This window comes from Caretta caretta, chromosome 1 (genome assembly GCF_965140235.1).
Source record: "Caretta caretta isolate rCarCar2 chromosome 1, rCarCar1.hap1, whole genome shotgun sequence".
NCBI lineage: Eukaryota > Metazoa > Chordata > Testudines > Cheloniidae > Caretta > Caretta caretta.
In genome coordinates, this window is record NC_134206.1 from 294,004,779 (window position 1) to 294,019,260 (window position 14,482).

Consider the following 14,482-nt stretch of genomic DNA (forward strand, 5'->3'; position numbering starts at 1 on the left):
TTTGGATCAGGCTTTTGAGTGCTTTGCTGAATAGGAATGGCATTACTCAGATGCTTAAGATTGAACACAGAATAAGTGCTTTGCAAAATTGGGGCCTAAATTGTACAGTATTTTTCCATATAGGGAGAAGCTTCTAAAAGGTTTAGTGATGAGATACCAATAGAGGTGCTTTAAGTAATGTTGATTTCTCTCTCTCCTGTAACACATTATTGTCTAAGAAGTAGCATATCCTATATTTTATTTCATCATAAATGATGCACATGATATTGTTAAAAGGTAGTTAAATAGGTATAAAGTTCCTTAGTACTTTTACTTTTCAGGCCTTAAGTATTTGTTCTTGTACTTGCCAAATTTAAAGTGACACTACAACCCTTGGGTTGTAATTTTCCCAGACCTCATAAACTAAGTAGCATCAGTCCTGAACAGTAACTGTTCAGAGAGATCATGGCACTCTTCCCTTATTACTCCAGAATGGTTCTGTTACTGTGTTGCTGAGGTTGCCATTTTTGAAGAAAGATACCTGCAGCAAAGGTTCTGGCCAACTGTACATATCAAAGACCCCATAACCCTTTTCACAAGAGTAGGGGTGTTAGAACCAGTGTACTGATCAAATTTCAATGTGGGTAATTGCAGTGTGTCTATCTAAATTCCTCCTGCAGTTTCAGTTGGGTAAGGATACCTCCTGTACTAAACAACTGTTTAAAGTTAAACAGTTGTCCAAGGTTGACTGCATTTTACTGGAAGATGAAATAATTCCTTATATGAGTGAATATATACCTGTGTAAGTACTCCCATTGAAGTAAATGGGAATACTCATATGAGTAAGTGCTTACCAACATAAAGTTAGTACAACCTGGATCCAAAATTTCTAGAGTGATTTAGGGTCATTCTGTATGAAAAATATTACTACTCCTATTATTCTTTTAGTAGTAGTTTAGTTACAAAATGTGACCTAATTTAAATTATTTACATTATTTATTTATTCATTTATTTATTTATGAGAGCTGGTTGGATTTTTAATCTTTTTTTTTTTTAATGAGAAAAGGATTGTCAGAGGAAATTAAAAAAATGGTTCCTTCAAAGTTTTCAGATTGTTCAATTCAAAATGAAATTAAAATCAAACTGACTCGATTTTCACTTCATTAGAAAATTTCATTGCAATTTTTGAACAAAATGAAATTATTTTGATTTTCAAACTTTTTCACTGAAAATACTTACCTCTTTGACCAGTTCTAATTATTTATACTTACTTTACAATATTAATAAAAATTATTAAGTTAATCATCTGGAGAGAAGTGTCCACAGATTTCTCAAACTAACCATTAAAAATCTATTACTCCCATACTGGAGTCCCGGCGGGGCGGGCATTGAGGAATGCTGAGATTGCTCATTTGGGCAAACTGCAAAGAATGGGGCAGACACTCCCTAAGACTGGTGATTATTCTAATACTTAGATTCAATATGCTAGCAACAGAACAGTTTCTATAATGCTTTACTGGTTACCCAGAAGCCAGAAATACAGTTCCCTTCAAGCAAAAGATCATTATGCATATAGGCATGAATAGTGTTCTTAGGTCAGTTTCATAATAGAGATGGTGAGCTTTAGAGTTGCAAAGAGTTCTTTCAGAATTATTCCACAGGTACAGTCTAATTTCCAATATCAGGGAGATCCAGAATGGAACTCCAGACTTCCCTCTTGTGGCTCAAACTTCCCCTGATGAAGCTTAAGCAGATTTGAGATGAAAGGGTCAGGTCCCAAGCAGGAAAACCAGGAGAGTTGGCATATTTTGATGAGCTCCTATTACTTGTCCAAATGTGCTGTCCTTGGTGCTGGGATGAAGGTTGGGGGGTGCACACACATTGAGGGGGGCCTCAAACCTATCAAAATACGTACCATACATTACACTGCCATAAATGAAGCTGGAAGACAGGCATATTTTGATGCAGGACATATTTTGATATGCTGGGCTTCTTGAAGGGGGAACTCTCTTTTAAAGCTCTCAGTCTGGGTTACTATGGGGAGCAGTGCAGCCCATTCAGACCCCAAATCAGCAACATATTTAAACATGTGAGTTGTAAAGTAAGCAATATGCTTAAGTACCTTAAAAACCTAAAAGAAACTTAAATAGGTAGAATTATTAGGGTGGATTATGGAGATAGAAAGTCACACCACAATACCACTGCATAGAACTATGAGTGTGTCAGCAAAACAGCAAAAAAGAGAACTGGTTGACAATTTGATTGCAAAAGCCTTTGACAAGGTTGCTCACAAGACACTATTAAAGTTGCAGCTCAGGTGTGATCAGACATCAGTGGACACTACTGTGGGGGTCTAATCTCAGGCTTCTACTCAACCTGGGTACCCCCCACAAGCACCCAATGGCTCAATCACATTAAATCTCCAGCACCATCTTCCAAGTCATGCAGCCTTCCAAAGCAGGCAGCAGCACAGAAGAGATGCTGTATGTGCAGCTTGGCCCTCGAGGGCAAGCATGACAGAGGAGGTAGCCTGGCCAAATTTGAGTGGTGTGGTGACATGTGCCAGGTGGCAGTGCCAGTCACTTAGATGTGGCCTAGCTGCCCTCTCCATCATGTCGGAGGGGCAGCTGACCAAATGTTGGCGAGTAGCAGTGCAACCTGGTGCATGGGGTCACAACACCCAACAAAGTTGTGGCATGTATAAGAAGTTGCAGTGTGTGTTAACAGTTGCAGTTTCCACAACAAAATACCAGCCTGTGATTTTCTTACAGCCTTGTCTATTGAATTATGGATATTTGGACTGAAATTAGCCATGGAACATACTGTCACATAATACCAATTAAGTCAAGATCCTCGTAGCAGTCAAAGAAATATTGGATGTTTATATAGATGAAGAAAATATCAAGAATTGCAATAGAAATCATTTAAAAATAAGAGTTTTGGAAGGGATATAAACCCATCCTCACGCTTCAGTGCATTAAAAAAATCTCTAATTAATGAGGGTTAGGAACAAACTTTTCATGTGGGGAAGTGAGTCCATAATTGCCCACTGTAAGGTTTCTTGGACCTGCCTTTGAAGCACATGGCAAGGCCACTGCTAGATAAAATACTGAACTGGATGGATCATGGCCTGAGCTGGTATGGCAATACTTATATTCCTATCACACTTAGAATTTCTAAGGGATTCTTTTAAAACCTGGTTACATTGATTTAGTAAGCACTTTTAGATTTTTCTAGGTCACTCAGGTAGCTTTCTCGTAGTGTAGACATTGTTTTAAATAATTACAGTACAGAATACAGTATAACACACATGACCTAATCCTGTATTTCTTGTGCTTTCAACATTCTCATAGACTTCATTTGGAATTTTGGGGACACATGCCGTGCAGAACTGGGCCCAATGTGAGCAAAACAGAAGATTTTAAGACTTTTTTTCTTTATAAAACAATCTCACTCCCAAGACTAGATTTGTAGCACATGTACATTATCTGAAGCCATTTATGGGTGGTTATCAGGCTGGGGACAAATGGGAATTCATAAAACTTGAAACCATGTGAACCTGAATTTTTGAAGGAGTCACCTGGTAGTTTCTGTTTTAAGTGCAAGAAAACAGTACCATGGATGAATCAGGCTGTTGGAATAGCAATGAAAAAATAGCTCTACCTGGCATTTCATTTCTGGATAGCTGGGAAGATCAATGTGCTTGCCTAGAGCTCGTGAATTAATATCCCCAGCTACCAAGGAATAAGACACTGCACACAGGATCTTGTGCTTCATTGTAAACTTCTTGCCATAAGTAAGGTTGTATTTTCAGCATTCAGAAGAGGTACTCCCTTTCCCCACCCCTTTGGAAATAATAGCTCGTAACCCAACAAGATACATTAAGTTGATTTCCATTATTCTTTCAGACAGGACTTTTACAGCTAAACTATCATTTCAATAATGACCATAAGCAGCTCTCACTACAGCCAGGGAGTTCCACTGACATCCAGGGGAGAGGTGTGCACATCAAAGAAACCATATAGTGTAATCCTTCACACCTTCATTGTGTAACCTGTCCTAAATCTCTTGGGACACCACATCAAATGGTACTTAATGATGTTCGTGCCACCATGTCAATAGTTTATAGTAATGTAAGTAATATAACATTAATTACAAAGGAAGTTGTTCTCTTAGTATTGGAAATTCTGGGGTTTCTTTTATATATATACATGGAAGCAGGGTATGAATGAGCTCTCTTCTGTTGTCTAGTGATGAACTTGGGGTAAACACTTCAGGAGAAGATTGTATTTACATAAACACACCTACTCTGCCTAAGTGCTCAGCAGATGGAGCTGCGTTACCAACGGTCAATTTTGGCTGTTTTGGGGTTACATTTCACTTTAGTACTGAGTGCAGGGGTAATGAAATGTTATCCTTATTGTATGAGTAAAGGGCAGAAGAACTATACTTAGCACTGCACTTACTTGGGGAGTCACCCTAAACCGTAACCTCACTTGCTAAGCAGTGATAGGGGTACCAAATCCCTGTAGAAAAGAGAAGGTGGGGATAGGTATTCCTAGTTAGTGGTATGGCCTCTGTTTTAAAAGTTCTATATTATTTGCCTCATCTCTTGAACTGATCAGGCTACATTGAGAGTCCTTTTTTTTTCTATTTAGTGATTATTAGAACTGAATCACTGATGAGCAGATATAGGGGCTAAGCTTTAGATCTGGTATTGCAGTGAAAGACAGTACAGAAGTTGCACTAGTAGCGAGGTTTCCTGCTACCCTGTGAAATCACTAAGTGTGAGCAGGGTCTGAATGAACTCTCCCCTGACACCTACTGATGAGCTGGGGAAAGGACTTCGGGAGCCAACCTTGTTTGCCTGGACACACCTACTCTGCATGGACACACCTAGGTGAGCAGCATGATGGGGTTGCTTTATCCAAATGATCATTTTTGGCAGGTGTTGGATTGCAAGTCACTTTGTTATTGGAAGCAGAGGTAATAAAGGGTTGTTATCTGTGTGTGAATCAAGGGGAGCAGAACTGTGCTTGGCATGCCATGATTGAGGGATTCACCCTCAAATGAACAGCACTCGCTAGGCAGGGGTAAGGTGCCAAAGCCTAATAGTGATGTGAGAGGGTGGGGACAGGTGTTTGTACTTGGTATGCTGCTTATTGGTCCTAGGCATCATTTGACCCTCTCCACTGCGTAATTATAGAGCTGATTAAGACTCAGTAGAGAGTCTTTTGCTGTGCATCAATAGAGCTGAAATCACTGTCTCTTGTGAAAGAGCCTGTCCAGCCTATGCTAGCAGTGAGGCTTCCCTACTACTTGTTGAAATCACTGAAAGCTGTATTAAATGGTGGGACCTCAAAACATCCCAGAAGGTGAAGTGGAGTGACAAGTGGAGTGAGCAGCGGGTGGAATGAGCAATGTGCCTTCTCCGCCCCTCTCACGGGGTGGGAGGTGAACTCATGTGAATGCACTTCTGAACTTTGGGTCTTCACTGACTAATGACAACAACCGTGAGTGGGGTGTGGAGGAGGGGGAAGGGAGGGGCACATTAAAGGAACTTTTTGGTGGTTAGACTTCAGAACCTGAGGCAAAAGATACTGCTGAAAGTATTCTGTGGTGGGTGTTTTGCTCATGGTTTTATGCCTGTGACTTCTGCCTGTGGTGTTTTCCCAAGTTAATGCTGGGTTACTTTCATCCTTTTTATTAAGTTTCTTTTCTACACACAGACTCAGTGCTTCTGAGAGGGGAAGTATTGCCTCTTAGAGGCACCCAGGGACTGGTGTGTAATTTTCTCAAGTTACTGGTGGGAGCTCAAGCTGGTTCTGGTTGTATTGTTGAAAGGGAACCCCTAGATATTAAACCTGGCCCTTGTCCCTGCCAATTCCACTTGGCGGAAGAGTTATATAAGAGCTAAGCTAAGTTGTGGAATCTCAGAACACAGCATCACAGAAGTGGCAGTGAGCAGCAAGCAGAAGCAGCCGTTATGAAAGTGGCAGAGATGGCAGTGAAAACAGGGCTAGCAATAAACCAGTTGCAGAGGTGCAGAGCAGTAGCAGAGACATTACTTGACACCCTCCCCCGTTTCTCAGGAGTCATAAGTGAACCCATGTGAGTGCACCATTGACCAAAGAGAGTTGTGAATGGGGTGCAGTGGAGGAAAAGGGGAATGGCATGTTAAAGGGACATTCGTTCATCAGACTTTCACACCGCAAGGTGGGAAACTGGGACAAAGGACACTGCCCAGCATACTGTGGGGTGGACGTTTTCTTGTGCTAACATGCTTTTGAATGTGTTTTTGCTGTTTTCTCATATTAATGCTGGGTTCCCTTTCCCTTTTTATAAAAGCTTTCTTTTGTCATACACAGACTCGGTGCTTGCAAGTGGGGAATCATTGCCTCTTAGAGGCACCCAGGGGTGGTGTTTAGTTTTCACTGATTGCTGGGTGGGGGCTCAAGCCAGTTCTGCTTTGTACTGTTAAGAAGACTCCCTAAATATGGAATTTGGTGCTTGTGGCTGCTGACTGTACCTGGCAGAAGGGTTACATAGAACAACTGCTAAGGGCTTGATCGTGAACCCTGATGCACAACTGCATAGGTAAGGGGGCTTAAGGAGCACTCTGAAAAGTCCTATGTAGGCTATCTGCATTGCTGGAAAGGGGAGAGCAGCTGGTGCCTTAAATTGGTTCTACTCCTCCAACAGTTCAGGAGGGGAAGTAATCTGCATCAGGTAAAGGATGCGTGGATAACTGTCCCCAAAGCCCTCACAACAGAGGGGGAAGAGGAGCCAGAATGAAAGCCACAGTCTGGTCCATGTCCTGCTCCTGGGGCCGTGCAGCTATGTGTTGCCTCTTACATAGGTTGGATTTTAAGATTACAATCCAATCCTAAAAAACCTGAAATAAGATTTTCCTGGGATATTATCACACAGAGTTTTTTTCCCCGCTCCTTATGTGCACTATAACTTCCAGCATGTTGCATTTAGTTCAGTCCCCCTGTTGAAGTCTGGGGCTGATTTTATGGCAAATTGGATCAAGGTGCCTTGTGAAAACCAAACCCAACCTGTGTATTCTGTTTTTGAAAGATGCTTAACCAAAATAGAGAAGCACTTTATTAATTCTTACCTAAAGTGAAACGATATAGATGAGTGGAATCTGAGTCCTAGTCACATGTTCCTAATGCTACATCACAAATTTAAAGAAACTCAGTATTTGAAACGTGGCTAAAGGTTTCTGCTCTCTTGGAATACACTGAGTATCCTCAGCCAGAATTTAGGTGCACTAAATTATACTGAAGAGGGCAACATTTTTTTTTCCAGAGTCCCTCTACTCATAGGTGAATTAATATGGCATCAAAGCTTCCTACTATAAAGCGATCCATTTAGATGGCTTCAAAGACAGCAAAGTTTGATATTAACTTTGAATTAAATTTCAGCAATTTAGACTTTTTTCACAGTATCAGATTATTTCCCCACTAACAACGCTCTTTGTAAAGGCATTTAGAATGGGAGGTACCAGCTAAGGAATTTGTATGCTCAGAAATTTCATTTCCTTTTTTATACTGAGATAGATAGAAGCAAAGATCTAAATTATATGTATAATTCCTCCCCCGCATGAGTGAAGGGACTCACATAGAGAATCCCAATCATTTAATCTTTCATCACTTACTGTCACCCCATCAGACACAAATCACCCACCCAACCTTAACTTAGCCCTTTTGTTTCGTTCTGTAATGTGTTATTGGATGTTTTAATGTTTGGGGGTGTTGTGTACTACAAATTTCAAAGAAATATAGTCTCAGGATTCATTAAACTATGTCAGAGTTCTGTACGTGTCCCCATAGTGCAGTGTGGTGTTGGAGTAGAGCATATATCTATGAATGTAATTGAAATGTCTGATCTGTTTCAAGTGAAGAAATGTGTTACAGTTTTATCGAACCATATACAAATCTGAGTTTTAACTGTATCGTACTGTAGTCACTGATATCTGCATTTTTTGTAGTAAGTAATGACGTGTACATTTGTGGAAGATGATACTGGACATGGAGCCCTTGACTAGAAAATGGGATTTTATAATTTCCTATTAATCTGTTTTGCAAAATGTATTTTGCATACATTTTTGGCTTGGTGGGTTGTAGTGAATATAGTGTCTATATTGCAGTAGTTGTTCCATGTGGCTTTAAGAGTGAAATCCAGGTCAGTCCCATTGAGTTCTGCTATTGGCTACAACAGCATAAAGATTAGGCTGTACCATAATCCTTATTGTGTTCAGTATAAAAGACTTGTAGATCTCAAACAAGGCATTCTCAGTGGAAGCCATGATGTTTTGATTCCCTTTCAGATCAAAAAGAAAAATGGAGCAGAGTAAAAGGCAACTTTCTCCTCATTTTCCCTTCCTGGCCTTTTGTATTTAGACTTTACTTGAAGGCTGATCATAATATACATGGAAATTTCTAAATAAAAAAGAGGGCTTTGCCCTCAGGGGGCTGTCTGCAATTCATTTGACCATAGCAATCTGTAAAATTCCTGCAGCAAAGGAAAATTCCCAGTTAAAACAAAATACATGTGTTGTGCTTTAATTCAGACATATACAGGGTCAATTTCTTCCCTGATAGGTTTCAGAGTAGCAGCCGTGTTAGTCTGTATTGGAAATGTGCTGGAAATGGCCCACCTTGATTATCACTTCAAAAGGTTTTCTCTCCCCCCACCCCACTCTCCTGCTGGTAATAGCTCATCTTAAGTGATCACTCTCCTTACAATGTGTATTTTTTCATGGTCCGTGTGTATATAAATCTCCTCACTGTATTTTCCACTTTATGCATCCGATGAAGTGAGCTGTAGCTCACAAAAGCTTATGCTCAAATAAATTGGTTAGTCTCTAAGGTGCCGCAAGTATTCCTTTTCTTCTTCCCTGATATAACTCCACAGACTTTACTGGGGTTACATCTGATATAAAGTTGTCCCACTGCAACCATCTGTTTGTTAAATAATATAGGGTCTTGGGGAATATATTTGAATAAGTACAAATACTATATGTAAAGAAAGGACTGGTGGATCTAGGACGCCAGATATTCAGCTGTGTCACAGCTCTGCTTGGCACAGCTGGTGGGGAAGGAGGTCACCTTTAACCCTCTGTTGTGCTCCTCTGATTTCTGGTCTGGTGGGAGTGGTTTGCTACCCCACACATTAAAAAATCATGAATCAGGACCCTAAAAATCACTAGCTTAGCTTGAAAATCAGAAAGTTAGACACACAAAAAGTTGTGGGTTTTTTTTATTTCTGTCTTACGTGGCCCCCATTGCTGTAGTTCCTGAGCATCTCACAGGCTTTAATATATTTATCTGCTCAACACATATGCGAGGTAGGGAATTGCCATTTTACAGATGGGGAATTGAGGCACAGAGAGACTAAGTGAGTTGCCTAAGATCACACAGGAAGACTGTGTCAGAACTGGGAATTGAACCCGAGTGTAATGAGTCCCAGCAACATGTCCTAACTACTGTGCCTTCTTTCCTGTCTTTGGTTATGTACACACTACAGTTTATGTCAGTATAAGTTATGTCAGTCAGGGGTGTGAATAAGCCTCTGGGTGACGTAAGTTACACTGACTTAAGCACCAGTGTGGATAGTGCTGTGTCGGCGGGAGAACTTCTTCTGCTGAAATAGCTACCACTGCTCGTGGGGCTGGTTTAATTAAGTCAACAGGAGAGCTCTCTCCCATCAGCTTTGAGTGTAAACTCTGTAGTGTAGCCATAGCCTTTGTCTTTTGGTGGTGAAACTTTTAGGGTTCTTGTTTTTCAAGCTTTTCTCTGCAATTATGAGCACTATGCAATTATGAAACATTTTTGTGAGGTAAAATTGTGAGACTCTGATGTAAAAAGTTGAGAGTTGACAACACTAGGTTTGGTTTGGGGCCTAACTTGGATTAGTCTCAATATTTCCACTAAAAAGAAAAGGAGCACTTGTGGCACCTTAGAGACTAACCAATTTATTTGAGCATAAGCTTTCGTGAACTACAGCTCACTTCATCGGTAGCTCACGAAAGCTTATGCTCAAATGAATTGGTTAGTCTCTAAGGTGCCACAAGTACTCCTTTTCTTTTTGCGAATACAGACTAACACGGCTGTTACTCTGAAACCTGTCAATATTTCCACTATTTATTGAAGTAGCCATATCTATTTATCAAAGACAATGTACATAGTGCACATTTCTCCTCATTATGTGGAAGTTTCTTCATAAATGATGAGCAGATACCTGGAGCAGATTCTCCCTAGCTCTAATGCTTGTGCTGAGGGGATGGATCATGGCCCGAAACCTTTGTGCACGGACCTGAGAAGCTGAACAGGGAGTGGGAAGGTGCAGCATGCAGATTCCTCTCAGGGAATAAGTGTGGGGAAAGAGGGGCAAGAGATTGTTTCTGTAACCTACTCAGAGGTGTGGCTAAATGCAACAAGTTAACGCTTTGTGCTCCTTGCCTTTCCTTTCAGCTTCATTTCAAACAAAAGAGCAACTTACTGAAAAATAGTCCTATAGAGATGAAATCTTTCTGCTGGGACCTTCCTCCTACTGAAGTAGAAGAGATATTTTTGCTTTTGATTTTACTGAGAGAAAGACTAGCTCAAATGTAGGTTTAGGTCCTTGTGCACATCGATTGTAACACAGCATTGTTTACCTCTCCTTGTAATATATGCAATATAACAAAAACTCATCTGTTATGAATTAAATTAAGTTTTACTGCATAAAGAATTTTATATAATTTCCAGAATGTTTGCCATCCATCAAGATTACAACTTCATTAATGTATTAAATTAAGAGATTTTATTTTGCAGCTTGCATACAAATCAATACAAGTGAAAGAATACAAACTAACCTAAGCCCCAAATAAAGAGCAATACGACTCTGATGAATGCCTTATCACGATATTTAGAAAGTTAGTTTTTGAATTATTATCTAAGGTCAGGCTCCCTTTCATACTCAACTGAATATTCAGCTGTTTGCATTATTAAAATGCTACACCTCATATTAACTGTCTGGGGTAAGGATAAATGTATCTGCAATAGGAATCATAAATTGTTCAGTCTTTTAATAATCCTGTCAAAGATTATCCAATGAGGATGATTTCATTCTATTTTATGTGTTCTCATACAGCATAGCACATGCCTTATTTGAATTTGAATAAAATTAATATAATAAATTATTTTCACAATCACTGGTCACTTATTACTGCTTGTAAATTTTATATGAAGCCAGAGATGAAGTTATGAGTTTCAAAAATTGGACTGTACAAATTATAAGTTATATATTCTTGTTTCAGCTGAAAGGTTAAATGAGTTTGTCACTTACTTAAATAACATTTTACCATTATACTGCTTCAAATTTATTAGAGAAGAAGGTCTGTCTTCCCAGTAGTGTTCACTTTTCTTACCTCTTTAATGGAGGCTTATTTTAGTCCCCTATTCAGCAAAGGACTTAAGTATGTGCTTAACTGTGAGATTTGTTTAGATCCTATTGACTTCAACTTAAATGTTGAATTGTTCCTTAATATCTTGGAGCTTGGATAGCCTTGTTGGAAGGAGTTCAGGGCATGGAAATCTCTCAAATTTCTCTCTCAGAGGGTGTGGGTGAGAATGCATGTTTGCCCCTGCATAGAACAGGCAAGGGCAAATTAAGAGAACCTGGGGTCCTAGGGACTTTCCACAATGGGGCAGTTCACTGCTCTTGGAACTAATATTTCAGGCTGTCTGAAGGTAGATAGGCTTCAGTTACACACAGTTCACATTTGAAAGCTTTGTTTGTTTGCTTGTTTGTTTGGTTTTTGTTGGGTTTTTTTTTGTTTGTTTTTTGCATCCTCAAGGGGGTAGAAACATAGGTGTGTTGTTGTTTTGTTTATTATATGAAAGCTGGGAATCTGATCTCATGCAATTCCATGAGCTGGGGCCCTAGGCATTGGCCTGTTTTGCTTTTGCCTTAATTTGGCCCTGAACACCAGCCTTGCTACCTGCACAGAAGCTTGTATATCCCCAAGGAACTTCACAATTCCTCAGTCTGAGTTAGAGGTCAAAGCCACTCAGGCAGAAACTCTGTGCCTCTGAGCCACCTCTAGCCCCCATGACAGCTCTAGCTTCCATTCCTGAGAGAACACTTCCATGAGCCATGGCCCCTGGGCCTCTCCTAGTTGCATCTGCTCTAAAAACCTCCTTAAAGGGGGATCCCTACCATAGACTTTGTAGAAACAATAAGATTGCTACAAGTGGCATTACCTTTTCCAGAGAATCTCCATCGGGCCAATTAGATTATGATGGCTGCCTCGTTGACGGCCCCAATCTACCTATTCTTGTCCCCAGTGTCCCTGGTCCATGCCCTTTCCTCCAGCACAAGAACCCCAGGTCTCTCTCACACACATCAAGGGAACATGAAGGAAGTAATGGTGTCATAGAGAGGGCTGAGTCCACTCTCTGTATGGTAGGGTGGAGAGCCAAATGCAGAGAGAGATCTGGGAAGCTATGGCATTCAGGGGTGCAATCCAGACTAGTGAGGAGTTGTCACCACCTGCCCTTCAACTTTGGGTGCCTCACGATGCTTTGCTACTGTAGGTTTGTGACACTCTGTATCTCGAGAGAACACCCTGCACCCCCTTGTTCATCCTTATAATATGATTGTGTGGTATCCAATGCAAAGTTTGTCATGTTGGGTGTCTTTGGAAGGCTCACGATGCACTGAGCATTGTTGTTATAGTAATATTATAGGTTGCAATTTCATGTATATGTTTATGAGGCATGATTATGGTTATGAGGCATGATAAAAGGGAGATACATTTGCCATGCTCTCTCTCTTCCATCTCCATCTACAGACACCACCTCCAAGCTACTGAAGTACTGATCAAACGGGAGAAGCTAGCTGAAGGGCAACCAGCCAGCCTGTGGTGAGAAGCATCTAAGTCTGTAAGGGCCCTGAAAGAGTTAAGATCAGGTTAGAATGTGTTTTGCTTTTCTTTCATTGACCAAATCTGACTTGTGCTTTGACTTATAATCACTTAAAATCTATCTTTTGTAGTTAAACATTTGTTTGTTTGTTCTCCCTGAAGCAGTGCGTTTGGTTTAAAGTGTGTCAGAGACTCCCCTTGGGATAACAAGCCTGGTACATATCAATTCTTTTGTTAAATTGATGAACTCATGTAAGCCTGCAGCATCCAGCAGGCATAACTGGACACTGCAAGCCGGAGGTTCTTAGGGTTGTGTGTGGGACCATAGATATCGGCTAGTTTCATTCGGTTGCACAATCCAAGCAGTGGCTGGCCAAAAGTGCTCACTCATGTAGCTGGGAGCAGCTTACATACTAAAGGCTGTACATGAACAACCCGGGACTGTGGGTTCTCACAGCAGAGCAAGGTAAGGCTGGCAACCAGAGTCAAGGATTGGAGTGACCTAGCATATCATCGGTCCAGACAACACCAGGGGAACGTCACAAGCTCCCAACCTGGGCCTCTAAAAAATAGCCAAACAGCATGCAGGTCACACCCTGAGTGTCTGTGTATAGCTGCAGTTCTGGTCCAGCAACTCTGACCCCAGTAGCACGTCAACTACATACCAGCCATGCTTTGACTTCCAGCAGCCTTCTTTACCACTTGCAGGGTGATCCCAATACACTCCCAGTCTTGGATTTTCCCCAAAATGTGTGTACTGCACTGTCCAGCCCTCTCTTGGACAGTTCAGCTATTGGCTGTCCATTGCCCCATAAAGGGTCAGTGTACAACAGTTTTCTACTTTAATTGGAACTACCAAACGATTTAGTTTAAACACAACACTGATTAGTTTTGATTTAAGAATCAAACAAGCTTATTTAGCTACAAAGACATAGATTTTAAGTGAGTACAAGTATAAGGCATTAAGGCCAGAAATGGTTAAAAGAGAAATAAAGATAAAACTGTTTCTAGTAATAAATTTAACAAACTAGACTTGGTTCAAGGTGAAATCCTTTACCACATATTTCCAGTAACATTGCTGACCAAATTTTCAAGTCAGGATCTTTCACAAAGTACCAATCCTGGTTCCTTTTGTCTTTTTAAGTGAAAGAGAGGGAGAGAGAGATAGGGTGAGAAAGAAAGACAGAATACCTGAAGTGTTTTGCCCCTCACTTTCATAGTTCAGTCCCCCTTTGAAATGCATTTTCCAGAGAGTTACTCCTAGATACAGTTCCTTCCAGCTGTGAGGACATAGGCATAGTCTCAGGGTGAAAGAGGTTCTGTGGTGTTGTTTGTTAAAATGCAGATCAATCTGTTCATGCTCTCCTCCATTGGCAAAGAATGGCCACTTGACAGGTGATTGCCAGTTAACTTCAATGACACCTGGACAGAAGCATCAGCTTGTCCTTTGTCTTTGAAAAACTGGTTTCGCCTCTCCCCAGACTTGTCTGGTCAACACATTTCAGACATAACTTCAGCTTATGTTCATAACTTTACATATAATGTCACTACACATATTTCATCATGATATTATTAACCAGTGAG